This window comes from Lissotriton vulgaris, chromosome 2_1, assembly GCF_964263255.1.
Source record: "Lissotriton vulgaris chromosome 2_1, aLisVul1.2, whole genome shotgun sequence".
NCBI classification, from domain to species: Eukaryota; Metazoa; Chordata; class Amphibia; order Caudata; family Salamandridae; genus Lissotriton; species Lissotriton vulgaris.
This window is the reverse complement of record NC_141687.1, coordinates 1800151331-1800178252: the sequence shown is the minus strand read 5'-3', so window position 1 is coordinate 1800178252 and position 26922 is coordinate 1800151331.

The window sequence follows — 26922 nt, the reverse complement described above, 5'->3', positions numbered from 1 at the left end:
ACGGCTGGTAGTGGGTGTGCCTGGTGAAAGTGTGCACTAACTGCTGGTGGTGTGTGTGCCTGGTGGAAGCGTGCACTGACAGCTGGTGGTGTGTGTGCCTGGTGGAAGCGTGCACTGAAGGCTGGTGGTGTGAGTGCCTGGTGGAAGCGTGCACCAACGGCTGGGGGTGTGTGTGCCTGGTGGAAGCGTGCACTGACGGCTGGTGGTGTGTGCATGGTGGAAGCGTGCACTGACGGCTGGTGGTGTGTGTGCCTGGTTGAAGCGTGCACTGATGGCTTGTGGTGTGTGTGCCTGGTGGAAGCATGTACTGATGGCTGGTGCTGTGTGTGCCTGGTGGAAGCATGCACTGACGGCTGGTGGTGTGTGTGCCTGGTGGAAGCATGCACTGACGGCTGGTGGAAGCGTGCACTGATGGCTGATGGTGTGTGTGCCTGGTGAAAGCGTGCACTGACGACTGATGGTGTGTGTGCCTGGTGGAAGCAGGAGCATTCATAGTGATAGAAGACACAAATTAAACTGAAGATGGGGGAGGGAGAGAAGGGAGGGGTAGTGCGAGCAGAGGAGCATGATTCTATGTCAGGACAGGAGGCTCCGATTATGCTTTTTCTCATTTCTTTAATGAAATGCTCAGCAGCCAATATAAAAACAAAAACTACATTTCCCATGATCACTAGGGAATAACCATAGAGTATGCAGTATATAAGGGCACAACACTAGTCTTTCTTCCTCTTTCTATGATGCCCTGCAGCCAGTTAAGTGACTTTATCTGTATTTACATGCTTCTTTGCTGTTTTCATGCTTAGTTATTGACTGTGTCACCTACTTTGAGTTAGTGCTTTGGCGTTTTTCAGCGCGCTGTGCTGGCACTTTGTTGGAGCGCTCCGGCTCCGGTTGCCATTGTTATCGCTTTCGTTCGTGTTTTCACCCGTTCGGTGGCGTGTTCGATTGGGAGCGTGAGTTCACCTCCCTGTGCCTGGGCGCCGGTGTGTTGCCCTGCTGCTGTTGTGGAGCGGGAGAAGGGGTTGCCGGCTCGTGCAGAGAGCGCGAGCGCTCTCGAGCCGTGTTTACACGGGCGGCGGTGTCGCGCATGCGCATTGCCATATTTCCGGCTTCTGTGATTCCTCACAGCGCCGGTTGAGTGAACGGTCGTTTACTTGAACGCCCACGCCCACAGCCTGTGGAATTTTGACCCCGTTCGACGCTGGAGTTCAGGAAAGGGCTTCAGTTGTTATTTTGTTGCATAGGCTCTGCCTAGAGTGTGCCTTAAGTCTCGGCAGGCTTATCTCCCTCCACGCTTTACTGTATTTAGAGTCAGGTTTGTGCCTGCTCTTTTGGCCTGCTGTGGGGTTTCACACTCCCCCTGAATTGTATCTTTGATACTCCAAATTTGTTATAGTCATCTTGTGGGCTCTGAATTGCTACCCTTGGGTATCATGGCGGATTATTATGACGCAGAAGATGACTATTATTATGGGGATGAGGATGATGATTCTCTAGAACATAATTTGGTGGAGGAGCTGGATAAAGGTGTCCAGCAGTCTGTCAATAAGGCACTCATACGTGCCATTAATCCTCTTAAGCGTCATTTAACTCAATATGGGCAGCAACAGGGTTGGTTGCCTACGTCTAAAAAGTCCTCCAAGTCTCCTGTCAATCCCCACAAGTCTGATTTCCAGAAACGGGCTAAAACTTTGGCGGCTGAGGCTTCCAAGTCTTCTGCGCCTCAGGACACCGACGATTCAGATAATGTTCATACTTCAGCTTCTGAGCATGATTCGCCCCCGCCCAGAAAGCGTGTCTGCAAGGAACATTTTGTTGACGCTCCAGAGCGTCAATCTGTGTTGAACTTTGAACCCGCAGATATCGTCCATCCAAATTCTTCCTCTTGGTTGCCCTCACCTGCAGTTGCAGCTTATGTTCAGGCTCACATTCGTCAGCCATTTGATGCCTCTGTTAGAGCCAGACTCCGTTCTGAATGCCCGAGGCCTGATCTCGGGATCATTTAGCGGATACGCCAGAGGTAGATCCCATGATGGTCACCTATTTGAAAAAGTATGCTAAGGACCCAAAAAAGGGCCTTGACCGGTCTTGGAGGTCTTGCCAAGACAAATTACTTGATATGCTTGGTCCTCTGACCAAGATTCTGGATCTTGGATTTCAAGCAAAGGAGGCCTCGGCTCTTGTGGACCCTGATGAACTGATAGAATGGGCGCAGAGGGCTGTCTGTCAATTGGGTAACGCCAATTGTGCTGTTTCCTCTGAGCGGCGCCGGTCAATTCTGTTGAAGTTGGACCCGAAACTAGCGGAGCTTTCGACCTCTGAGTCCGGTCCGGAAGCGCAAGGTCTTTTATTTGGGCAGCCTTTCTTGAAGGAGCTTACCAAATTTGTCTCCACCTTCAGTGGCATCGACAAAGCGCAGGCTTCCTTGCGCCGGGCTATGCGTCTGGATTTTGCCAAGGCCGGACGACATCGTGGACGCTCGTTCGGCTGAGGGTCAAAATAACAGTCCCAGTGAGGTAACTCCTCTCAACGTGGTGGGGGGCACGACTCCAGATACTCCACCAGAGCGAACTTCTATCCCTCCCGCAAGGGGAAAGGACAATATGGAAAAGCCCGTTCCGGAGGACAGCAAGGTCATTACCAGGACTCCAACTCTGCAGGTGAGCCTGATTCATGCTTGCGATGTGATTTCGGGGGGCAGAGTACAGTTTTTCCTCGACAACTGGCACATGATCTCCAGCGATGCATGGGTGCTAGAAACCGTTCAAGGGTTCAAGATAGAGTTCTATCACCCTCTGCATCAGACCCGTCCTCCCCCTCCTTTAAGTTTTTCCCTTCAAGATCAAGCTTGCCTTTCAGAGGAAATCAACGTTCTACTAAAAAAGGGGGCGATTCTTCCAACCGCCCGTCATCCGAAGGGATTTGCCAGCTCAGTCTTTCTGGTCGAGAAGAAGGGAGGCGGATCTCGCCTGGTTCTCAACCTGAAAGACTTCAACAGAGGGGTTGTGTACCGGCACTTCAAGATGGAGGGCATCCATCTCTTGCGGGATCTCCTTCACGAAGGAGACTGGATGGTCCGTCTGGATCTCAAAGATGTGTATCTGTCGATTCCGATCTTCAAGCCTCATCGTCGGTCCTCCAGTTTCAATGGAAGGGGGTTTGGTACGAATATCAGGTTCTCCCGTTCGGCCTTTCGTCAGCACCGTGGTGCTTCACGAAACTTCTGAGGCCGGTTGCGAAACATCTTCGTGCTCGAGGTATACGTCTGATCATTTATTTGGACGATATTCTCCTAATGGCAGATTGCCCACTCAGGCTCCTGACTCATCTGGAGTGGTCCATCGATCTTTTGCAATCTCTCGGTTTTCTGATCAACGTTCCGAAGTCGTTTTTGACTCCAACGCAATCAATAGATTTTCTGGGTTTCAAGATAGATTCAGTTGCCTGTCAGCTTCTCTTACCCGCTCAGAAAATTCGTTACATCAAGAGGGAGTTGACATCTGTTATTTCCAGACAGACTGTGTCATTGAGATCGATGGCACGTGTAGTAGGTCTGTTAGCATCTTCCATTCAGGCGATCTTCCCGGGACCGCTGCATTACCGAGCGATGCAGCGTCTCAAAATCCAACATCTCCGCAAAGGCCTCATTTACTCGGATCAGATTCCTCTGTCGGAGGAGGTGAGGTGGGAGATGCAATGGTGGCTAGACCACATGGAGGCCTGGAATGGTCGAGCATTCTTCGGTGCATCGCCGGAACTTGTGATCGAATCCAATGCCAGTCGCTGGGGTTGGGGAGCCCGCTTCGGCCCAGTCTCAACGGGGGGTCGTTGGTCTCCTCAGGAGTTATCTCTCCACATAAACTGTCTGGAACTCCTGGCGGGTTCTTTTGCGATCAAGTGCTTTACTCCCCATCAGTCCAACTGCTGCATTCTTCTCCGGATGGACAACGTGTCTGCAGTCCGTTATGTCAACAAGCTGGGCGGGACTCGGTCCAAAGTGCTTGCGGAGATCGCCAAGGACTTTTGGCATTCTTGCCTGCAGCAGAAGATCACTGTTATTGCCGAATATCTTGCGGGTCGCCACAATCAAACTGCGAATTGGCATTCGAGGCATCTTCGGGACTTCAGCGACTGGAGGCTTCACCCTCGCGTGTTCCGCTCTCTTCTTCGGCGTTGGGGCCAGTGTCACATAGACCTGTTTGCTTCTCGCCTCAACACACAGCTTCCGCTCTTTTACAGTTGGAGACCGGATCCGCTGGCCCTAGCCACGGATGCCTTTCTCCAAGCTTGGTCCTCGACTCTGTGCTATGCGTTTCCCCCATTCATGATGATCCCCAGGGTTCTAGCTTACGCCACACGGTTTCGAGCAGATCTGATTCTGCTTACTCCGCTCTGGAGGGCTCAAGCGTGGTTCCCGATTCTCCTGGAAATGTGTTGCGAGGCTCCCCTCCTTCTTCCCCAGAAGTGGAATCTCTTGCTGGATCCTCTAGAAGGTCCGCATCCCCTGATTCTGTCCGGATCCCTCCAGTTGCTGGTGTGGCGGAACTCGGGGACCGCTGGACGATCCCAGGCATTTCTAGTGACGCTTCCAAGTTCATTAGTGAGGCCTGGTCTCCCAATACTCACAAACGATACAAGGGAGCTTGGAAGCGCTGGTGTGATTGGTGTGTTCAACGGGAAGTTGATCCCGTTTCAGCAGATGTTTCTTTGATAATTAACTTTCTGGCGTCCCTAGCCTCTTCAGGTCTAGCTTATAGGACAGTCAACAATTTTCGTTCCGCTATCTCGGCTGGCCATATCCAGATTGATGGAAAGCCTGCTGGTGAACACCCTTTCATTTCCAAATTACTTAAGGGTATTCGTCTCTCGAAACCACCAACTCCTAAGTATGTCTCTTTATGGGATGTTTCCATCGTTTTGCGGTTCTTGGAGGCATGGCCTTCTAACCCGCTGTTATCCCGTAAGCAGTTGTCTGCAAAGTTGACCATGTTGTTGTGTCTTGTCTCTTGTAAACGTGTGTCGGATGTCCGTGCGTCGGACCTTGCGGGTCGCTGTTTTACGCCGGAAGGCGTTACATTTCGTCTTTCCAGGCGTACAAAATCTAATACTGAGGTGATTACGTATCCCTCTTTTCCCACTCATCCGAACCTTTGCGTTGTGCAGTGTCTCAAGGATTATGAAGTAAGTACTGCTTCTTTACGTTCAGATATGCAGGGTCAATTGTTGATTGCTTTACAGAAACCTTTTCGCCCTGTGACTCCAGCTACTTTGGCACGCTGGGTAAGATGGCTCATGTCAGAAGCTGGCATTGATGTGTCTGTGTTTGGTGCACATTATGCACGTATGGCGATGGCTTCTAAAGCTTTCTCCTTGGGTGTCACTCTTTTTGACATTATGAAAGCAGCGGATTGGTCATCTGACTCAGTTTTTAAAACGTTTTATTATAAACCCATTGATCATATTGCTTCTGTGGTGGTGGATCAGCTTTGAACAAGCAAACATACGTGACAAGAATTTTCAATTCTATTAAGGACAAGGAGGCGAGGATTATCCCACCCATTGTTATTGATTTGCATTGTTATTTGCTGTAATATGTATTGATGATGTTGCACAATTGTCTCTTCTCTTGTTTTTACCCCCCCGATTTTGCATTCTTACTTGCACTATTTGGGTATTACGGCTATATGTCTCTTTTCAGGTTCCGACCAGAAGTAGAGTTTGCCGGTCTCATCCGTCTCTATGTTCTTCTACTGCCTGCGTCCAGTTCCTTTGGATTTTTGCGGCGTGCTTGGTCTTGTTCCTTTTGGTCTACGTTGGATTGCCTTTTCAACTTGAACTGTTTCCTCAACAAAGAAAGAGGAAGAAAGACTAGTATTCTGCCCTTATATACTGCATACTCTATGGTTATTCCCTAGTGTTCATGGGAAATGTAGTTTTTGTTTTTATATTGGCTGCTGAGCATTTCATTAAAGAAATGAGAAAAAGCATAAACCTCGCCTCCTTGTCCTTAATTGAATTGAAAATTCTTGTCACGTATGTTTGCAAATTTTTAATTCACAGCTAGAAGACACAAATGAAGCTGACCAGGAGGGAGGGGGGTAGTGCAAGCAGAGGAGCCTGATTACAGCAATAAAAACGCAGATGTGCAAGTGCACAAGCTCGTGAACGAAAGCTGTAGGCAGCAAAAGCCTCTGGTGGCACTTTTAAAAGCCACTTACTAAATGTCTCATGCGCTGTTTCAGGCGAGACCTAAAAAACGCTGTGATGCAACCTGCGCTGTCCGCTTCTTAGCATTTTTTTAAAGTTCTGTTGCCTTCCACCCTCTCTTCTCTTGTTGCCCGTACCCTCCACTACCCTCTCGTTGTCCCTTTTGCCCACCCCACTCGCCATACAAAAAGAAACGCTTTGACGCGGCCAGCACTGGCCACGTCATGGCAATTTTGTTCTATACTTCCAGCCAGGCGGCACAGCCGACGTGCTACCTTCCCCACAACATGGCTAAAAGACACTGGCATAGTCATCAATAGCTTTTTCCTAGGCAGACCTTTTGACTTTGCCAATGTTTTGTTTTACACACCTGGGCCCTTATTTATGAGGCCTTGCGTCAGTTTTGCGCCGCCGGTGCGTCACTTTTTGTGACGCACCAGCGGCGTACAAAATGCGCCTTGTTGCGCCATATGTAAAAAGTGACGCATCTAGGTAGATGCGTCACTTTTTAAACCCCTGCGCCACATTATACCTGCGTCAGGTATAATGTATGCAGAGGGGGCGTTCCCCCGCAAAAAGCCTCGTAATAGTGAGGCAGTGAAATCTATGAGATTTCACTGCGTCACTTTTAGGATGCTGTTGCGTCAAAATCTTGCGCCTGCCTCATAGCAGGCGTAAGACTGACGCAAACCCTTTCACATGGGTCTTTCCCCATGTGAAAGGACGCATGGCTGGAGTTACGTCACTTTTGTGACACACTCCAGCAATGCGTCACTTTTGCGCTTACAGATGCGTCAGAAATACTGACGTATCTGTAAGTCCTTGCGACATGATGCGTCATACATTAAATATAACGCATCATTGGTGTCGCAAGGAGTGCGCAGTGAAAAGTGACGCATCGCTGTTTTCACGCAGCGATGCGTCACTTTTCATAAATGAGGCCCCTGAACTTTGGGGTGAAACGCAAAATATTTTGGTAGATTCTGCTACTCCAGCGAAGCCCAGCACACATCAGCTGGAAGCTGCAGCTGTCTGGTCTAAGAAGCATGGCTAAGGAAGCAGTGGAAAGGAGGAGGGGGGCAGGGGGCGGCGTTGGGAAGGCGGAAGCCCTTTTAGCCCAATGGTCGCTGTGCAAGAAAATAAATACTTGAAAGCTGTTTCTATTTACAAGATTTTTATATCACACGAAATGGGTCGGTCTTAGTATAATGTTGTCTGTAAAGTAAAGTTATCATATATTTATTTGAATCCTGTGCGATTATTTATTTCTTTTTATTTTATTTGGGTCATTTATGTTTATTAAACCTAAATGAGCCCCCAAAAAACATTTTTTAGTAATGATTCACACATTGTTTCTACCACTTTTTCCCTGGTTCACAGATTGTTATTTACTGTGGACTGAAGCTAGACATGGTTGGTTCTTTTCCTGTTAGGAGGGAAACAAACGGATGAAAAAGATATGTTTTTTATTTATTTATTTAATGCATTTTTATAAAGCGCGGACTTTACCCGAAGGTGTCAGAGCACTGTACAATAGAACCAGTTACGTTACATGTTTGCTAGTTTCCGACCAGCGCAAATATTTTATGATGGTGTTCAGTGTTCTTTTCGTGCTCCCTTTGGTCCAGGAAAAAACTCAAATGTGCCGTTTCATTCTGGCGTTTCCAAAATGAGTTCAGCTGTTTCACCCACCACCTGTGGAAAGAGGAGAAGCGTGGCTCAGTGGTTAGAGGCGGCAGACCCGGAAGCTGAGATCGAAAGCTGAGATCGACCGTGGACCAGGGTTCGATTCCCCGCCTCGGCGGGTCTCGGGCTCAAAATTCCACGGACTCGACAATTCTCACTCTGGTGCCTACTCAACTCACGGGGTCACACTCTGCGACTCTGGGCAATAGCTTGCTTAATCTCCACTACGGCCCCTTGCGGCGGGATGCCTGGCTTTCACCTTGTGGACACCCTGCCGTGGTTTCTCACAGGGGAATACCAGGACGGGTTCCCTAAGCAAGCGCCGGGACGCTTACGGGCAGCTGTGCGCTTTACAAGTCCAGCACATTTACATTTACATTTACATTACATTTACATTTACAGTAATCAACACCCGCGTTTAGCACGTGCAATTTATCGGCGTTGCAGGGGCACGAGCTCGCTGCTCGGTCCCGAGCAACCGGAAACCTGGCTCCGAGGAGAGGAGGGACCGCAACCTCCACACAGGCCACAAGACACCATTCATTGTTTCATTTTGCCACCACTGAGAATAATGCCTTGAGGTGCAAGTGTGAAGTAAACCTCAGTAGTCTGCGCGCGGGGTGTGCCCGCCAAATGTTCCTATTAAAGGCCCTTTGTAGCCTCCGCCCGCTCCACCCACAGACCACACACACACACACAAACAGGGTGGCAGGTGGCGCACAGCCCACAGAAAAGCTATGTTTCCACTGCTGTGTGTGCAGAAAACCCGCACTTGAAAGGATTAGGAAACCCTTTGCTGAGATGAAGGAAACGCCACATGCAAGAAAAAAAGTCCTTTCTGACACCACGTGTAACAGAATAGGCCCCTTTGTGACTTTCCCCCATGTATAGATAATAAAGCAAGAGAGACAACCCAACTCTCAAATGACCTCTAAAGCACCCTTCAGATGTAAGTCACAAAGGCAGAGTCCGAGGGACAGAGGAGAGCACAGAATTTAGATACATAAACCGACACAACAAACCCGCAGTGACAGAAGTGGTGACATGTTTCCTAAAACATTTGCACGCCCTGTCCGAAAGACTGCTTGCAAAATGTTTCTATTTTGAGAGAGCCTCAGCCACGGGATTAATACAAACGGGTAAGGTTTGGGTAAATAACTAAACTGCGCGATTTTTTCAGATTCAAAATTAAGGGAGTTGATGTGCGCTCCTAGTTTACATTTAAAAGGGGCTCTAAATATAATTCAGATTGCGTTGCTTTTATTGTTGTAATTAGAGGCAGAACACCGAGCGCACATGCAACAGAGCTCAAGTATTTTATACAGTTGTTTATCATTAACTCACAAGGGCATCAGCCACAATGATAAGCAATGACAACATCCATCAGAACACATTAGTCTGATCAACCCATATGTATCACACTAAACACAATGGGTAACAAAGGATGATTAAGCACACATGGAACTCATAAAATTATTTTCTTTTGTTACCAGTTGAAATACATGCTGGACATGAGTAAGCTACTCGCCATCATGTAGTCTCCAAAATGGGACATCACTACACCCCAAAGTCAATCAAATAGTATATGTCAGCATGCAAGTGAGTTTTACAAAGATTGTCCATCAACGAAGAATCTTTCCAGTCCTACTTTGCTTAAATTCAATGTATTTTTTTGAAGTCAACATTACAGTTCAGTCTGATCCAGCCAATAGTGTTTCGTCTGGTGGGGAAATCATCTTTCGTCTACAAGAGGGCTCGAAAACATACATACATAATGAAACTATGAATAATATTGCTCATCAAAAGTGTATGTTTTTCTAGGATATAATTCAATTAATCGCAGCGTATTGTGCATCTATACTGCCACTTTAAAAATCCAGTACGGCTATGCATTATTAAGAAACTATCAGCTCTATTTGAAGCCAGTTCTTTTTACTAGCAGGTATCAGATGTGCAGGGACAAACTGAAGACCATTGGGGAAGACTCACAGCAATGGAGCAGAACATATGTTCATATTATTCAAGTAGGATGGTTCAAGTTAGGGGATTTTCTCTCAAAACTTAAATTGTGGCCTCTGTAAGGGACTTGTTGATAACTGGCAATGTGGTTAGAGTAGGCCCATGCATGTACAAATACCCGAACATATGAACCTGTGCATTGAAGGTAAAAAGTTTGAGCATCTGATGTTTCAGTGGGAGTGTGGCCACAAGGAGCTGTGCGCTTCTGAGTACTGGATTGTCAGTGAAAGCATGACGGAAAGGAGACAGTGGCAGTGTCCCTGACCCGCTTTGTGACCTGACCATTGTAAGCTTATGCGCAGATTTTAAAACGTTATTTTAACATTGCTGTGACTGTATTTACCCTGACCCGCTTTGTGACCTGACCATTGTAAGCTTATGCGCAGATTTTAAAACGTTATTTTAACATTGCTGTGACTGTATTTACCCTGTGATTAGCGCTTTTTTAAAATTCACTTACCCCTGCATCACACGCCACCTCACTGATTGTAGGTGCCGGTTCCCTGCATCGCTTCGCTGGGGTACTTCCGGTCGGCCAGCTTGCAGAGCGGTTAGCGCTCTAGTGCACAACTTCCTGTGGCTACTTAGGCAGAACTGGGCTGCAGCGCTTCGCGGAAAGGAGACAGTGGCAGTGTCCCTGACCCGCTTTGTGACCTGACCATTGTAAGCTTATGCGCAGATTTTAAAACGTTATTTTAACATTGCTGTGACTGTATTTACCCTGACCCGCTTTGTGACCTGACCATTGTAAGCTTATGCGCAGATTTTAAAACGTTATTTTAACATTGCTGTGACTGTATTTACCCTGTGATTAGCGCTTTTTTAAAATTCACTTACCCCTGCATCACACGCCACCTCACTGATTGTAGGTGCCGGTTCCCTGCATCGCTTCGCTGGGGTACTTCCGGTCGGCCAGCTTGCAGAGCGGTTAGCGCTCTAGTGCACAACTTCCTGTGGCTACTTAGCCCTCACATCCTCCGGAGCGCGCAGCGGTCGCGCGCAGCCCTGCCGAAGACCCGCCAAAGAGCTGCCCGTCTGCGCCCGTCCGCGCAAAGGTCGCGCCGGGCGCCGGGCACTCTGCCCCTCATCCTGTCATTAAATCGGCAGGATGTGTTACTCTAAATCCGAGCTGCTGAGTCTTCAGCATTCCTCTTGTTGCTGCACCAGACGCAATCCTGCTCATATACACCACCCGCTTGTTACTCCCTCTCAACTGTGTTCTATTTCCAAATTTAAATCTAAACCTCTTCCCGTCCACACCTTCAGGCTAGGACACCTTAATGTTAGATCCATGCACAAACACTCTTCAGAAATACATGATCTTCTATCTGACCACTCTCTAGATGCCCTGTTCATGACCGAGACGTGGCTCCTTGATGAGATGGACTCGGTCTGTAACCTGGTAACACCTACAGGCTACTCTATCTATACGGTGAACAGAGGCTCGAGAGGGGGCGGGCTTGCGCTCATAATCAAATCCCACTATCAGTGCCAACTCGATAAAGTAGATATCAAAGGTAGCGAAAGTGCTCGCTTCTCGATTAAAGTCAGCCCCCAGTTCTCTGTTACTGGCCTTCTGGTCTATAGACCCCCCGGCGCTGAAGTTCCCTTTATTAACTCTCTCCTACAGTATCTTAATACCAATGTTATTAACTCTGCCAACTTCACGATTATTGGCGACCTTAATCTACATCTCGACAAGAATACCGAGTCTAAAGCGGCAACTTTTTTAGCGGATCTTGCGGCTTTTGAACTCGAGCAACTTGTCTATGGCCCCACCCATAGAGCAGGACACCTCCTTGACCCCATTTTCACCAACATCACGGGCGGGTCCTCGGGCATACCTATTCCCATGACCTGGACTGACCACTATTTAGTGATGTTAACCATCCCCTGCAAGTTAAGTGCTGTTGTAGCATCCACTTCCTCAGTTCAGAAACGGCCGTGGAGAAAACTCCATCTTGATGAACTCCATGACATTCTGGCATTACATCCCCTACTCCTGAGTGAAGACTTGGATGCAGGATACGACCAATTTTGCCTCTGGATTACCCAGGCTCTCGACACGCTTATCCCTGCCAGATGGACCAAGGCCCGCACCCACAAGGCGAGCCCTTGGTACAACTCAGACCTTGCCATCTTGAAAAAGGAATGTAAGAAGGCAGAGAGACGTTGGAGGAAAAGTTACGACACCAGTCTTAAACAAGAATACGTCCTGCTCCAAAAATCCTACCATCGGAAAGTCTGCAGAGTGAGAGCGGCATACTATGCCAGTGAAATTAACAACAGCCCCAATACCTCAAAATCGGTTTTTAAAATTCTAAAAGATCTCACGGCAAAAAAAACTGTCAATGCCATCACTACCTCGCCCGACCTCTGTAATAAAATGGCTAATTTCTTCACAGACAAAATCAAGAAGATATACGACACTTTCCCCAAAGACCCACAGTTACCGGTTACCTTTGATCCTACCAGACCCTCCCTCACGTGCTTTCCCACACTTGACTGTGATACTTTCTCTAAAACCTGTAGAAAGATTAAATCCGGGTCTCCGGCAGATCCCTTGAAACCTGACCTTTTTTGTGACGCTCATGCACTCATCTCAGACCATGTTCGTGACATCATCAATCGGTCACTCTCCACTGCCAGTGTCCCAATTAAATGGAAACAGGCATGGGTATCCCCCATTCTAAAAAAACCCACTTTGGATCCCTCACTCCCAGAGAACTTTAGGCCGATCTCCCTGCTCCCTTGGCCTGCTAAAGTGGCCGAGGCACATGTCAATAACATCTTGTCCAACTTCCTCCTGTCCAATAACATTCTGGACGACTCCCAACACGGGTTTAGAGCTGGTCATAGCACTGAGACAGCCTTGCTCAGTGTCTCTGAGGACCTCCGTTCCATTCTTGACGCCGGCGGTACTGCAGCACTGGTCCTATTGGACCTCAGTGCTGCCTTTGATACGGTGTCACATGAGGTCCTCTTGATGAGACTGCAGGAAATCGGAGTCACAGGGGCCGCCCTGGGGTGGTTTAGAGACTTCCTGTCTAACAGGTCCTTCAGAGTCTCCACCCCCCCCTACATCTCGAAGGAGCATAGCATTGGACAGGGAGTGCCGCAGGGCTCATCCCTTAGCCCTACCCTGTTCAATGTCTATGTCCGCCCCTTAGCGGAGGTGGCCAGAAAGAATGGAATGGCCTTGGTATCATATGCAGATGATACCCAGTTGGTGGTGGCTTTGAATAACAACAATGGTCTGGAAGCCAGTCATTTCAAACAGACACTCATCGACATCACCAATTGGATGACGGCGAACTTTCTCCAACTAAACGCCGGTAAAACCGAGATTCTCCTCTTGGGAAAGAACACCGCTTCCTGGGGAGACAACTGGTGGCCTGACATTCTGGGCTCTCCCCCCAAGCCGAAAGACTGTGTTAAAAATCTAGGTGTCTGGATTGACTCGGCTCTAAAATACACCACCCACACTAAGAAAGTAGCCGCCACGTGCTTCGGCATCTTACGCAACATCAGGCCCATCCTGAAGTTCTTTGACTGCCGCACCCGCCAGCTCATCGTCCAGGCGACGATCCTTTCTAGACTGGACTATGCCAGCTCTCTCCTTTTAGGAGCAAACCTGGCCGAAACCACCAGACTGCAGAGAGTCCAGAATGCGGCTGCCAGAGCCCTGGTCGGCCTACCTCGCCACTCTTCTGTTTCAGGAACTTTAAGGAAACTGCATTGGCTCCCGGTGGGAAGAAGGATCCAGTTTAAGGCTCTATGTTTAGCCTTCAAGATCCTTAAAACCGCCTCTCCCCCACTGTTGAGCCCCCTCCTGTCTGAGTATACACCCACCAGATCTCTCCGTTCAGAGGGACAACATCTAGTGACCATCCCACGCACCAGACTTGCTAGAGTTGGGGGACGCTCTTTCAGCCTTCTTGCCGCCAAGCTATGGAACAGCCTGCCTGTAACCATACGGGGGATGCATGATCTTCTAGCCTTTAGGAAAGCCATCAAAACCCATCTTTTTCAATAACTCTGTTTTTTGTACATCTTCATTCTTCCCTTTGGTCAGTTCACAGCGCCGGGACGCCCCTTGGCTGGGGCAGCCGTGCGCTATATAAATTCACATAACATAACATAACATAACATAGCATGTGTAATGTCCTGGGCGAGTGGAGCAATCGGCAAGGAAGAGTCTGAGTGGGCAAATGGGAAAGAAGAGGTGTTGAAGGGCATTGAGGAAAAAGTTGTTCAAGGATGGTGAACGAGACATTTGCTGTCAGAGGGTGTGAAAGAGGTTTGGTTTGTAAAAGATGAAATGAACATAGAGGCCGGTAAAGTGTGGAGAGGAGACATGCTGGTGTCTAGTAACACTATTTGTGATTACATTGCAAATATGCCGCATTAATGTCACTGTTGACGAGGTATCACCAAATCTAGGTTGCATCAGACCTAGTGGTGGGCAAAAATAAATGCACAACTTAAGGACCAAAGGAGCACTTGGTTACAATGTGCCTTTCAGCGACAAAGTGAAGTGTGTTCAGAGGCTTCACTTCTTGACAGTGGAAGTTCCAGTTAAGCTGTGGGCGAAGCAGATATGAACATCAGGGACCAAGTGGGTTTATTACTTACAGGAAAGCGTTTTGTGTCGGTGATCGTCCATTACTATACATGGTGGTTAGTGATGGCGTTAGGCAGAGCAGTTACTTCCACTTTGTTACTGAACTTGTAAAAGAGGTTCTCTGTGAATGAAGGAGTGCCTCAAGCACCGGGCCTACCAAACGACATTCAGTTCTGGTCTGTGGAGATGAGGAGTTTCTTAGCTAGTATGCTGATGGAGCATCAGCATACAAAGTTGTACTCTTCTCAGGCAAATGGTGTGTGGAGGTAGTACACTGTATGGTAACCGAATGCTTGAACTAGTCAGGGAGCTCTGGTTAAAGACTTTGTGGACTTATCGTGCTGTTCCCAATATGGTAACTAAGGCTTTTGTCTTCGTGTCCCCAAGGAAAATAGTGGGTGGTATCAAATTGTTGCCTTTGTGGTTGTGTGGAAGTAAGTCATGTGAAATGAGAAAGGAAAGGTATGCAACTGGTTCATAAGTAACAGAGTAGGTACACAGTGAGTGAAGGCAATGTTTCAGAAGCATGGTGTGGACATGCCTCGAGTGTGAGGTGGTGAAATGCTAAGAGACAAAACGTTGAAGGGGTTAGAAGCACACTGCCTCACATCTCATCATAGTTCACCCCCTTGCATTATGGTAAATGCAATTGACAATTAGCCCTTATTTCAATATTAACAGTCGTTTTTCCACCAAAGGTGGTGGAGATAGTGCTGTACGTCTCTTGACTAATTTGTTTCTGAGCCTCTGCTGGCTTATCCACAAAAGCCTCTTCTAGCTTTTCAAAAAGTGGAATCAGATTGATTCTCACATTATCTGAAGCAATAACAGTCTATAATGCTGACCAGAATCCAATGACGCCTTTCACTTTACCCTTCGTATGTCAGATGTCCCCAATCTTTGATGAGTGCTTGAGATGACCATGTCTCAACTATGTTACTCAGAAAAAGATCATTCATCTTTCCTTTGATGGAACTGTCATTTTCAAACATTGCACAGAACAAGTTGACGAGAACAGACACAGAAGGTGTGATAACAACCATATCTGGACAGTCATTTCCAAGCTCACTCTTTACACATCTAGACCAGCACCTATACTCTGTTCCATCACAAGATTACGTTGTCTTTAAACTGGTGCATGTCAATGGTCCTGTCAAAAGACATGCCTGGTTCTATGACTGGTCCTGGCGCTGTAGTCTCCTCTACTCCAGTCTTGCTAAAGGCCCATAAACTGGTAGGTCCTACACTTGATGGCTAGCAGAAAGACGGAAGAAGAAAAGGAGCAAAATAGAAGTCCTCTCATCGCATTGTCTAGGATGGAGTTTAATTCCAACATTCTTACTTTCAAATAATAGCCACTCAGATCCAGCAACCGACTGAGAGAAGTGGAAAAAATTTACTTCTACCTAATAAACTGTGTTTACCCTACTCCTTACCTTTACATCTCTACCTCAGACTTGGTCTTTTTCTCAAGAAACTGAATCAAAAATACATGTGCCTCTAGACACTAAGGAATAGTTGGAAAAAAGAAACTATGGAGTTGTATTCCCTGGCATTACTGTCCTTTTCTGACCCACCACTTCTCTCAAGAGTAGAAAAGGCATTTTACTCACTGATCTTCCCTCTAGGTACAAATGAAAGCAGCAGTGTATGTCAGGAAATGTGCTTCTTTTAAAAGAGAATCCAGGAAAGGGTAAACCCACCATTCGCAAACTATGATCCGCATGCTCATATCACGCCCTCCAACAACCCACCGTTCCTGGACAGCTTAAAGTCCATGCAGACTCCAGTTGATTTTCTGTATACATGTGGGGCTATTCACAAAGTTAACTTACACTTGAGAGTAATTTGCACATGTAATTTACTCTTACACTTTTAAATAATTTTACTACTTTGGGTTAGTCACAAAATCTGAGTATAGGGTACTTTAAAGTGTAAACTTACATGTCTTGACCCCCCCGAAAAAAGTGGGTGGAGCTAAGTTGACTAGTGTACGTTACTATTGACAATAAAGAAACAATAGTAAGTCTAGCACTATACATGGCCAGTTACTTATACTGTAACATCCACCCATAGATATCAGGGAAGGTAAGGACTTAAAACCTCATAGGAAATAATGTTGAATTAATTTAAATTATTAGTGCTACTAAAAGAACAACTGTAAGTGGGAATTTATTTTTTAATTTAAGCTTGACAAAATAATTTTTATTTAATATATTTCAATTCCTGTATTTTTTAATTCAAAATTACGCTACCACATCGATGATATACACAGGCGAGCCACAGCCATGGCCATGAATATGACATATCTATTCTCTTGATAACCTGGGAACAATTCATCATCATTCGACAAACCAAAAATAATCATCTCTCTAGAGATTTTTCCATCGCATTTAGTAATATGTGATAGAAAAAGTTCTATAGAAATAAAGAGAGGTTTTAATAAGGGTGCAGTCTGAAAATATATGTAAAATATCTGCCAAATCACATTGACACCTATAACATTTCCCGTTATATGCATTACTCCATTTTAACATTTTAAATGGTGTGTGATAGAGATTAAATAAAGTTTTATAATGTTGAGAATATAAATTGGCAGAAAGAATAATTTTATCAGCCATAAATATTGATTCTTGAAATGGTACTGTTATTGTGCCTAGTCTCGTACACCATTTTGATGCCTGTTGATCCATATCATCCTGATGCAAATTTAACAGAAAGTTGTAAACCGTCCCTTTGAGTGTTGGTTTTTTTAATATTTCAATAAATTCATTAGAGCATAATGGTACAATATGTGGGTGTGTATGGAAGAAATTCCTTATTTGCAAGTACTTAAAGAAGTCGTGTTTCGGTAGGCTAAATTGGTCTCTTAACTCCTGAAATGAGGCAATAATGCCATTTTTAACCATGTCACCAATAGCTATTATGCCCTTCTCCCGCCAGATGTCCATAGTACGATCCCTAAAAATTGCCGGGAGAAGTTCTATAGAATTGCAAGGTGTGTGAAAATTAATACGACCTAGTGAGATAAGCTTCCGAATAGAGCGCCATCCTTTAAAGGCGGACAATATAAGTTTGAATCTAGTTCTTTTGTAGTAGCTAGGTTCTATAAAACGAAGTAGCATTTGACGAGATTGTGGACCTAATAAAAGAGAGAAAATATCAGGGCTTTCACATGGGGATGGAATTCCGCCAATTGAAAAATATTTAATGTTTTGCATAAGGCATGCCAAATAGTAAAGTGTGAAGTTTGGGACTCCCCAGCCTCCTCTTAGGATTGGTAAGGTCATAAATTTAGATGCTCTGCGTGTTGCTTTCCTACTCCATAAAAATCGATCAGTTATAGATTGCAATTTTTTCAATTCTAATGTGGGTATTTCCAATGGTATTGCTCGGAAATAATATAACACTTTTGGAAGGATAGTCATTTTTAAAACATTGCGTCTCCCCACTAACGATAAATGCAGACATTCTATTTTGTCAAGTTGGTTTTTAACTGACATTAATATATCTGTCCAATTTGACAAAACTAGCTGTTGTGGCATGAGTCTAATTTTAATACCTAAGTATTTAGCCTCTATCGTAACCTTGCTGTCATTGTAACAAAGACCAGGTGAGCATATAACCTGGGTTTTTTGGCTATTGAGTTTATATCCGGATACATTACCGAACACACCTGTCAGATTTTCTATTTCAATTAGTGTAGGTTCCGGATCAGAAGTTACCACTGCAATATTGTCAGCATACGCTAACACCTTTATATCGCCTCCTGGTAGAGCCATGGGCTGGATTTGTTGGGATGACATTAATGCCTTTAACAAGGGTTCTATATAAATGGCAAATAATAAGGGTAAACAGGGACAACCCCGATGTGGTTAAAACCTGAGGCACCTACATATGAAATGTGGCGAGCAAAATTTTATAATATCTTTAATTTGGAGTTTAACCTCTATCGCATTAAATCTATTAGGAAAAAGAGAGGAGGATACAAAATCTGGCAGACTTTGATAGATTATTTGGATCATTAGAGATCATGATTTATGTTACCTAACAATATGAAGACGCTGCCTAGATTGTATATATTAGATGTTATGACCACTTCATGATTCTACTACCTCTATGTATGTGGAATATTTGTTTATTTATTTATTTATTTTGTATACATGACTTTGTACTGAATCAATAAAAAAATAAAAAATAAAAAAATTACGCTAATAGTGCTGTTGCATTTCTTTCTTTTGTTCTACATTTAAAATGAATATATAAAGTTAATTTACATTAATATTTAGCATGTAAATACTTAAAAAAAAATTCCAAGTTTAATAAACTTTTTACACTGTTCCTCTACATTACCATACTGGGGATTTCTACCCGCAGGTGGACTTGAGATCTCCATACGGTACAGATGGGGAATCTCTCATCTGAGAGGATTTGCCACCCCAACCTCCAAATCCCAGCTCTGTGGGAAAGTTCAGGAATATTCAACTGCCTGCATTCAGGTTAAACAAAGGACCTGGATGTTTTGAACTGAGCCCTTTATTTTGATTAGCCATTTACACAAATGGAATCCCAAGATGGATTTCTGTGACCAGCCATCCAAGCACACCTTTAAATTGATGTACTGAGTGGGATAATTGCAGTAAGCCTATATTTAATGTGGAAACACACACAGAATCGAGCAGTGATCATTAACCCAAGAATTGAATTCCCAGCTGGCTAACACTATTCAAACTAAGACAATAGCCTACATAGAAAGCCGGCGCAGGTATGGTGACTCACAAGGAGGACACTTGTGGACAGAGCCACGAGACACAAAGCAAACAGTAAGATGGAACAGACATAACACACCTCTCCTTTTCACACAAAACAAACCAAAACACACTACAATAGATCATGACCAATACACGAAAACATCCAACAGGCGTCAAAACACATTTTGCTCTCAGTTGAAGCCAAACAAACTTTACAAATTACAGAACAGAAATTCATGGTAAGTTCATACTCAGGAGAAGACTACTCAAACTAGATTTGGTGGAAAAGAAAAAAACTTCAGAGTGCACTTTGTGACAAGGAAAAAAAAAAATTCTATTTTTGATCCAACTGGGACCTGTTCTTAAATTCTTTCCTCAGCAGACCAGTGCTCCAAAAATATTTGCCTGTTTGCGATATGGGTTCAAACCATACATGCCATGCCACTGTTCTGCTTCCCAACAAATACATGCTCATCAACATGTGTTCCAAACAACATAATGAGCCACAGCCAATTTGGTCCACCATTTGCCTCCTTCTACACACACCACAGAATCAGAGGCCTTAATTACATTCAACACAGGACCAAACTTAAGATCCCCTTTCTAACTCCATGGGGCAAATTTGATTCTGACTGTGTCATCCACTTAAAATTCAAAAAATTGAAACAAGCTTGTGACTTCTCCTGCTCTGCCATAACCCTGCCCCACACTTCTTTTTCTTTACGTTTTTAACAACCATGATGGGGTGTTAAAACGCTTTATTGGCGATTAGCATGCTACTCTGGAACCCATAAAGGATTAGTGGTGAATTAGTATAGTGGAATATGGAATTTGAGAAGTGAACATGTTTGTCTGTTATTTTGATTGAAAAGGATAGTGAAGGGATAGAAAAGTGGAGGATTTGAATTTTTGGGAGAGGTGTGGCGCCGCGGCCAGGGTGACTGACTCCGGAATCTGGGAATCACGGTTCGATCCCCAGGGCCGGCGGCAGATTAGCCCAGCACCATGTGACTCTGGGCAATAGCTTGCTTAATCTTCCCGACGGCCCCCAGCGCCTAGAGACCCTTACGGGTGATTGTGCGCTTTACAAATGTGGATTATTATTATTATTATTATAGGAGGAGGTTTATGTGTGAGTAAAAAGGGGTTTTGGAAGGGAGGAGTTTAGAAAGGTTTGTTTTGGGGGATCTGTATAGTAAAAAGAGGTGTCAGAAGATGCAAGGAGGGCTATATAAGTGCAAACCTATTTCCCTTTTCTACCCCTCCCCAACCCTTCTCAATCCAAATAACTGACTAACATATCCACCACTCTAATTACTTTCATGTTTCACCATACTAACTCAACACTAATCCTTATGGGTTCCAGAGTAGTGGGCTACTCGCCCAAAAAAACAAGCATTTGCAATGCAAAAGGTCTCGCATTAGGAAAGTTTGAGCTATTGGTATTGTAAATGACACATTTTTTATTTGTCTGTTGGTTTTGAAAATAGCGAAATTAATAGCTTTGTCATTTACAATGCCAATAGTTATAACTTTCGCAAATGTGACACCTATAGCATTTGTAATGCAATATGTGTTGTATTTACATGACTTAGATGTATTGATATTACAAATAACAATGGCTTTTAATTTTTAAAAATAATTAATACGTAAATAAAAGTTATTGTAATTTATAATGGCAATAGCTTAAACTTTTGTAAATAACTTTTGTGAAGATTATTTTCAGTGTATTTTATTGTGACGAAAATCCAAGAACAGAAGTGAAATATTAACATCTTTTTGTGACATTTGTAATAAAGCTTGAAACATTGAGAGAACAATTGTTCTTGAATGGTTGCACAGATTGATGCTGTGGTGGCGCTGAGCGATGTTGTGGTGGTGCTGAGTGATGTGTGGTGATGTGATAGATAGATAGAGTGAGTGCGATAGATAGAGTGAGGGCGATAGAAAGAGGGAGGGCGATAGATAGTGTGAGGGCGATAGATAGAATAATGGTGATAGAGTGAGTGCGATAGATAGACAGATAGAGTGAGGGCGATAGATAGATAGATAGATAGATAGATAGATAGATAGATAGATAGATAGATAGATAGATAGATAGATAGATAGACAGATAGAGTGAGGGCGATAGATAGAGTGAGGGCGATAGATAGATAAAGTGAGGGGCGATAGATAGAATGAGTGCAATAGATAGATAGAGTGAGGGCGATAGATAGATAGAGTGAGGGCGATAGATAGATAGAGTGAGGGGGAGAGATAGATAGAGTGAGGGCGATAGATAGAGTGAGGGCGATAGATAGATAGAGTGAGGGCAATAGATAGAGTTAGGGCGATAGATAGAGTGAGGGCGATAGATAGATGTGTGAGGGCACTAGATAGATAGAGCGAGGGCGATAGATAGATAGAGTGAGGGCGATAGATAGATAGAGTGAGGCTGATAGATAGATAGAGTGAGGGCAATAGATAGATAGAGTGAGGGCAATAGATAGATAGAGTGAGGGCGATAGATAGATAGATAGATAGATAGATAGATAGATAGATAGATAGATAGATAGATAGATAGATAGATAGATAGATAGAGTGAGGGCGATAGATAGATAGAGTGAGGGCAATAGATAGATAGAGTGAGGGCAATAGATAGATAGAGTGAGAGAGATAGATAGATAGATAGATAGATAGATAGATAGATAGATAGATAGATAGATAGATAGATAGATAGATAGATAGATAGTTTTCAACCAAATGCCTTTGAGCTTCGAGAGGGCACACCAGCTGTCCCCTACCATCCGGTCTTTACACCTCGCTGCAGCGCGCTCTTTTTGCATCCTTTTCTTTATTGCTTCCATCCCGACGCGTTTCGAGGCTGAACGCCTCGTAATCATGGGCTGCACACAAAGAATTCGAGGGCTCACCTGGATTGTTTTTCATTCTTAGTTTTAATGAAAAAAACGCCCACAGTGGGCGTGGCACACAACAGATGCCAGAAGGCATGATGGTCGTTGTAGTCCAGGCAGGTGAGGTTCAGTGGTCACCTTAAGTAGGTTCGCATTCTCAGTGTTCATTTTTGCATATTGTTTAAAACCTTGAGTAGGCAAGAATTGTCAATAGAGCAGGCTGATTAATCCAGGTACAGCATGCTTAGCGGAGAAAAGAAGTTTCACTCCAAAGCCTTTCCAGTTTTCAGTGTTGTAGGAAATGGTGCTCCTCTACCATGGCCAGAGCTGCCGTGTGAAAAATGTTTACAACCTAATGGCCTTGAGCTTCGAGAGGGCACACAAGCTGTCCCCTACCATCCGGTCTTTACACCTCGCTGCAGCGCGCTCTTTTTGCATCCTTTTCTTTATTGCTTCCATCCCGATGCGTTTCGAGGCTGAACGCCTTGTAATCATGGGCTGCACACAAAGAATTCGAGGGCTCACCTGGACTCTTTTTCATTCTTAGTTTTAATGAAAAAGCCCCCACAGTGGGCGTGGCACACAACAGATGTCAGAAGGCATGATGGTTGTTGTAGTCCAGGCAGGTGAGGTTCAGTGGCCACCTTAAGTAGGTTCGCTTTCTCAGTGTTAATTTTCACATATTTAGTAGGCAAGAATTGTCAATAGAGCGGGCTGATTAATCTGGGTACAGCATGCTTAGCGGAGAAAAGAAGTTTCACTCCAAAGCCTTTCCAGTTTTCAATCTTGTAGGAAATGGTGCTTCTCTACCACGGCCAGAGCTGCAGTGTGAAAAATGTTTACAACCAAATGCACTTGAGATTTGAGAGGGCACACTAGCTGTCCCCTACCATCCGGTCTTTACACCTCGCTGCAGCGTGCTCTTTTTGGATCCTTTTCTTTATTGCTTCCATCCCGACGCGTTTCGAGGCTGAACGCCTCGTAATCATTGGCTGCACACAAAGAATTCGAGGGCTCACCTGGATTCTTTTTCATTCTTAGTTTTAATGAATAAACCGCCCACAGTGGGCGTGGCACACAACAGATGCCAGAAGGCATGATGATCGTTGTAGTCCAGGCAGGTGAGGTTCAGTGGTCACCTTAAGTAGGTTCACTTTCTCAGTGTTAATTTTCGTATATTGTTTAAAACCTTGAGTAGGCAAGAATTGTCAATAGAGTGGGCTGATAGATAGATAGATAGATAGATAGATAGATAGATAGATAGATAGATAGATAGATAGATAGATAGATAGATAGATAGATAGATAGATAAATAGAGTGAGGGGTGATAGATATAGTGAGGGCGATAGAGTGAGGGCGACAGATAGATAGAGTGAGGGCGACAGACAGATAGAGTGAGAGCGACAGATAGATAGAGTGAGGGCGACAGATAGATAGAGTGAGCTGGCCTTGTGGTGGATGTGGTGGTGGCCGTGGTTCTGGTGGTGGACATGGTGGTGGTGGATGTGGTGGTGGTGGATGTGGTGGTGGTGGACGTGGTGGTGGTGGATGTGGTGGACGACGTGTTGGTGGTGGAGGTGGGTGTGATGGTGGTGGTGGACATAGTGGTGGTGGATGTGGTGGATTTTGTGGTGGTGGACGTGGTGGTGGATGTGGTGGATGTGGTGGTGGATGTGGTGGTGGTGGTGGACGTGTTGATGGTGGACGTGGTGGTGGTGGATGTAGTGGTGGACTTGGTGGTGGACATGGTGGTGGTAGTGGATGTGGTGGTGGTCGAGGTAGAAGTGGTGGTGGTGGTGGACATGGATGTGGTAGTGGCCGTGGTGGTGGCCGTGGTGGTGGTGGTGGACATGGTGGTGGACATGGTGGTGGTGGACGTCGTGGTGGATGTGTTGGACATGGTGGTGGTCGTGGTGGAGGTGGGTGTGGTGGTGGCTGTGGTGGTGGATGTGGTGGTGGTGGGCGTGGTGGTGGTGGACGTGGTGGTGGTGGATGTAGTGGTGGTGGACGTGGTGGTGGTGGACCTGGTGGTTGTGGTGGACGTGGTGGTGGATGTGGTGGTGGATGTGATGGTGTTGGTTGTGGACATGGTGGTGGTGGATGTGGTGGTGGACATGGTGGTGGTGGACATGGTGGTGGTGGACGTGGTAGTGGTAGACGTAGTGGTGGCGGACGTGGTGGTGGTAGATGTAGTGGTGGATGTGGTGGTGGTGGATGTAGCGGTGGACTTGGTGGTGGACTTGGTGGTGGACTTAGTGGTGGACTTGGTGGTGGTGGAGGACATGGTTGTAGACATGGTGATGGTGGGAGTGATGGTGGTGGACGTGGTGGTGGTGGACGTAGTGGTGGTAGAGGTGGTGGATGTCGTGTTGGTGGACGTGGTGGTGGAGGTGGTGGACATGGTGGTGGTGCACATGGTGGTGGTGGACGTGGTGGTGGTGGATATGGTGGTGGTGGACGTAGTAGTGGTGGACATAGTGGTGGTGGACATGGTGGTGGGCGTGGTGGTGGTGGACATGGTGGTGGTGGACTTGGTGGTGGTGCTGCACATGGTGGTGGTGGACGTGGTGGTGGTGCATGTGGTGGTGGTGGATGTGGTGGTGGACGTGGTGGTGGTGGTGGTGGACGTGGTGGTGGTGGACGTGGTGGTGGTGGTGGACATTGGGGTTGTGGACCTGGTGGTGATGGACGTGGTAGTGGTGGACGTGGTGGTGGTATGTAACCACAACTCATCTGTGATAAGAAAATGGCATAGCTACTTTACTGTAATAATGTATTACACTGGTGATGCCGCATTGCCAGAAGGCAGATTGAAAGGCAAGGTTAGCAAGCCAGGCCATTGTTTAAATAATTAAAGGTGTAATTAGCATTCCAGCTTTGGTCTGGTCTCTTTTTTAAAACAAGATATTTGTGTGATCGCTTGAGGGACAGCAAAGCGAACGCCATAGTTGCCATACTCCAAGAAACGTCGCCAGCCATAGTGCAGGTTATTGGGATTGTGGTGTGCCGCATCCTCAGAGGGATACAAGCCATGAGAAGGAGCGCTATCCTGGTATGAAATAAAACAAGTCTGTTTTCAAAGGGTTAATATGCAACAGAATTTATTACCTTCCTTCAGTAACAGCGAACACCATAAATGAATTTTAACAGGCTACATAAAGCGATGTCTTGGTGTTTGTTGGGAGGCTCATAATTGGATCTGTTTTCGTAAAGACATACATTATTTAAGAGTATCATGTAGCATTGCAATAGGATTTCACAGACTTGAACTGCAAGATAGAGAAAAAAAATATGTATTTTGTGGGTTATGTGAGCAAACTTGTTTTTTTTCTTCTTTTGGCAAAAAAAGTTTTAATAAAAAGACTGAGCGAAGATGTCCATGATTGAATGACTGTGCTTGACTGTCATGACCATTTGCAAAAAGTGGTTAGTAAATTGAACATTTAATAGATAATTGCGGTCTCTGCAGCTTTCAAGCAGTGGACGACTTTGCAGACTATGCAGCCAGTGGTTAATATCAAATTCTCTAAGGGGTCTTTTGTTACTTTAACAGTACTTTGTCATGAAGCACCAGAGTTAATCTTCAGCCAGCTGCCTATTACATTACTTGTCCAAAGTATCATTCCTAGTTTATAAATAAGTGCATTTGAGACTTAACTTGCTGTGATGAGGCATCATTAGTGTAAAACATCAGTGAAGTGGTTGCAAATGTTCACACACGCACTGCCTCGTCTACTTTTAATGTAAGTCAGAAACCTTATATATGGCTTACTTACATAGGAAAAAAGCATGTTTTAAAATGGTAAGCTGTTTAATGCGCTCTCAAAACAACCCTTTGAATTAGCCATTTACCCCAGAAGATAATAGATTTCTAAAGTCCATAGTCTCAGCAACTGGCATTTTGTCCAAAAAACAAGACACAAACAAAGTTTTATCAAGATGTCCAGCGCTGCTTTGGAACACAAAATTTAAATGTATTGTAATTGTGCGTTCTAAAGGAGTGCCAGCTATCTTATATCTATGTCTCTCTGTAATGCAACTTGTGTTTGTGAAAAGTGCTGCTATACCTTTAAGTGGAATTCACACTATGTCAAATAGAAAGAAAGAAAGAAAAAAACTGCAGGAGGGGTGTGGTAAACAAAGGGAGCACAACGTAACGTAACATATGGAGTGCGGATAATAGATTTCACATGGCTAAGTTAAAGCGCTATGAAGCGTACTCAGGTACACGAACACACTTCACGGTAAAGCAGCAGGGAGTGTGTGCGCAAGGAGTGTGGTAAACACAGGGAGCAGGAACTGAACATTTGGAGTGCAAGTAATAGATTTCGCAAGGCTAAGTTAAAACGCTATGAAGCATACTCACATACATGGACGCGCTTCACTGTAAAGCAGCAGGGAGTCTGCGCCCTGATGTCGCCTCTGTTATCAAGCTGCAGGAGCCAGAAGGTGGTCAACATTGACAACGGAAGGGGGGCAGGGAATTTACAACTTGAACAGCGTGAGGAGAAGAGGGAGGGGCTAAAGGCAACACAGTCACTGGGTGAATAAAAAGCTCTCTGCATTGCGTGATGGGGCTGGGGAGCGACATTGGGTGGTGGGGACAGGGGAGCGGCTTCCTTTGAAGTCTGAGTCTGATGCCGATGGTGTGCGATGTGCACGCACCCGGCTCACATGAACTGTACCTAATCCGCAGTTTGGGTACACTTTTTGAAAGCCTTACTATAATCTCGCCAGCATT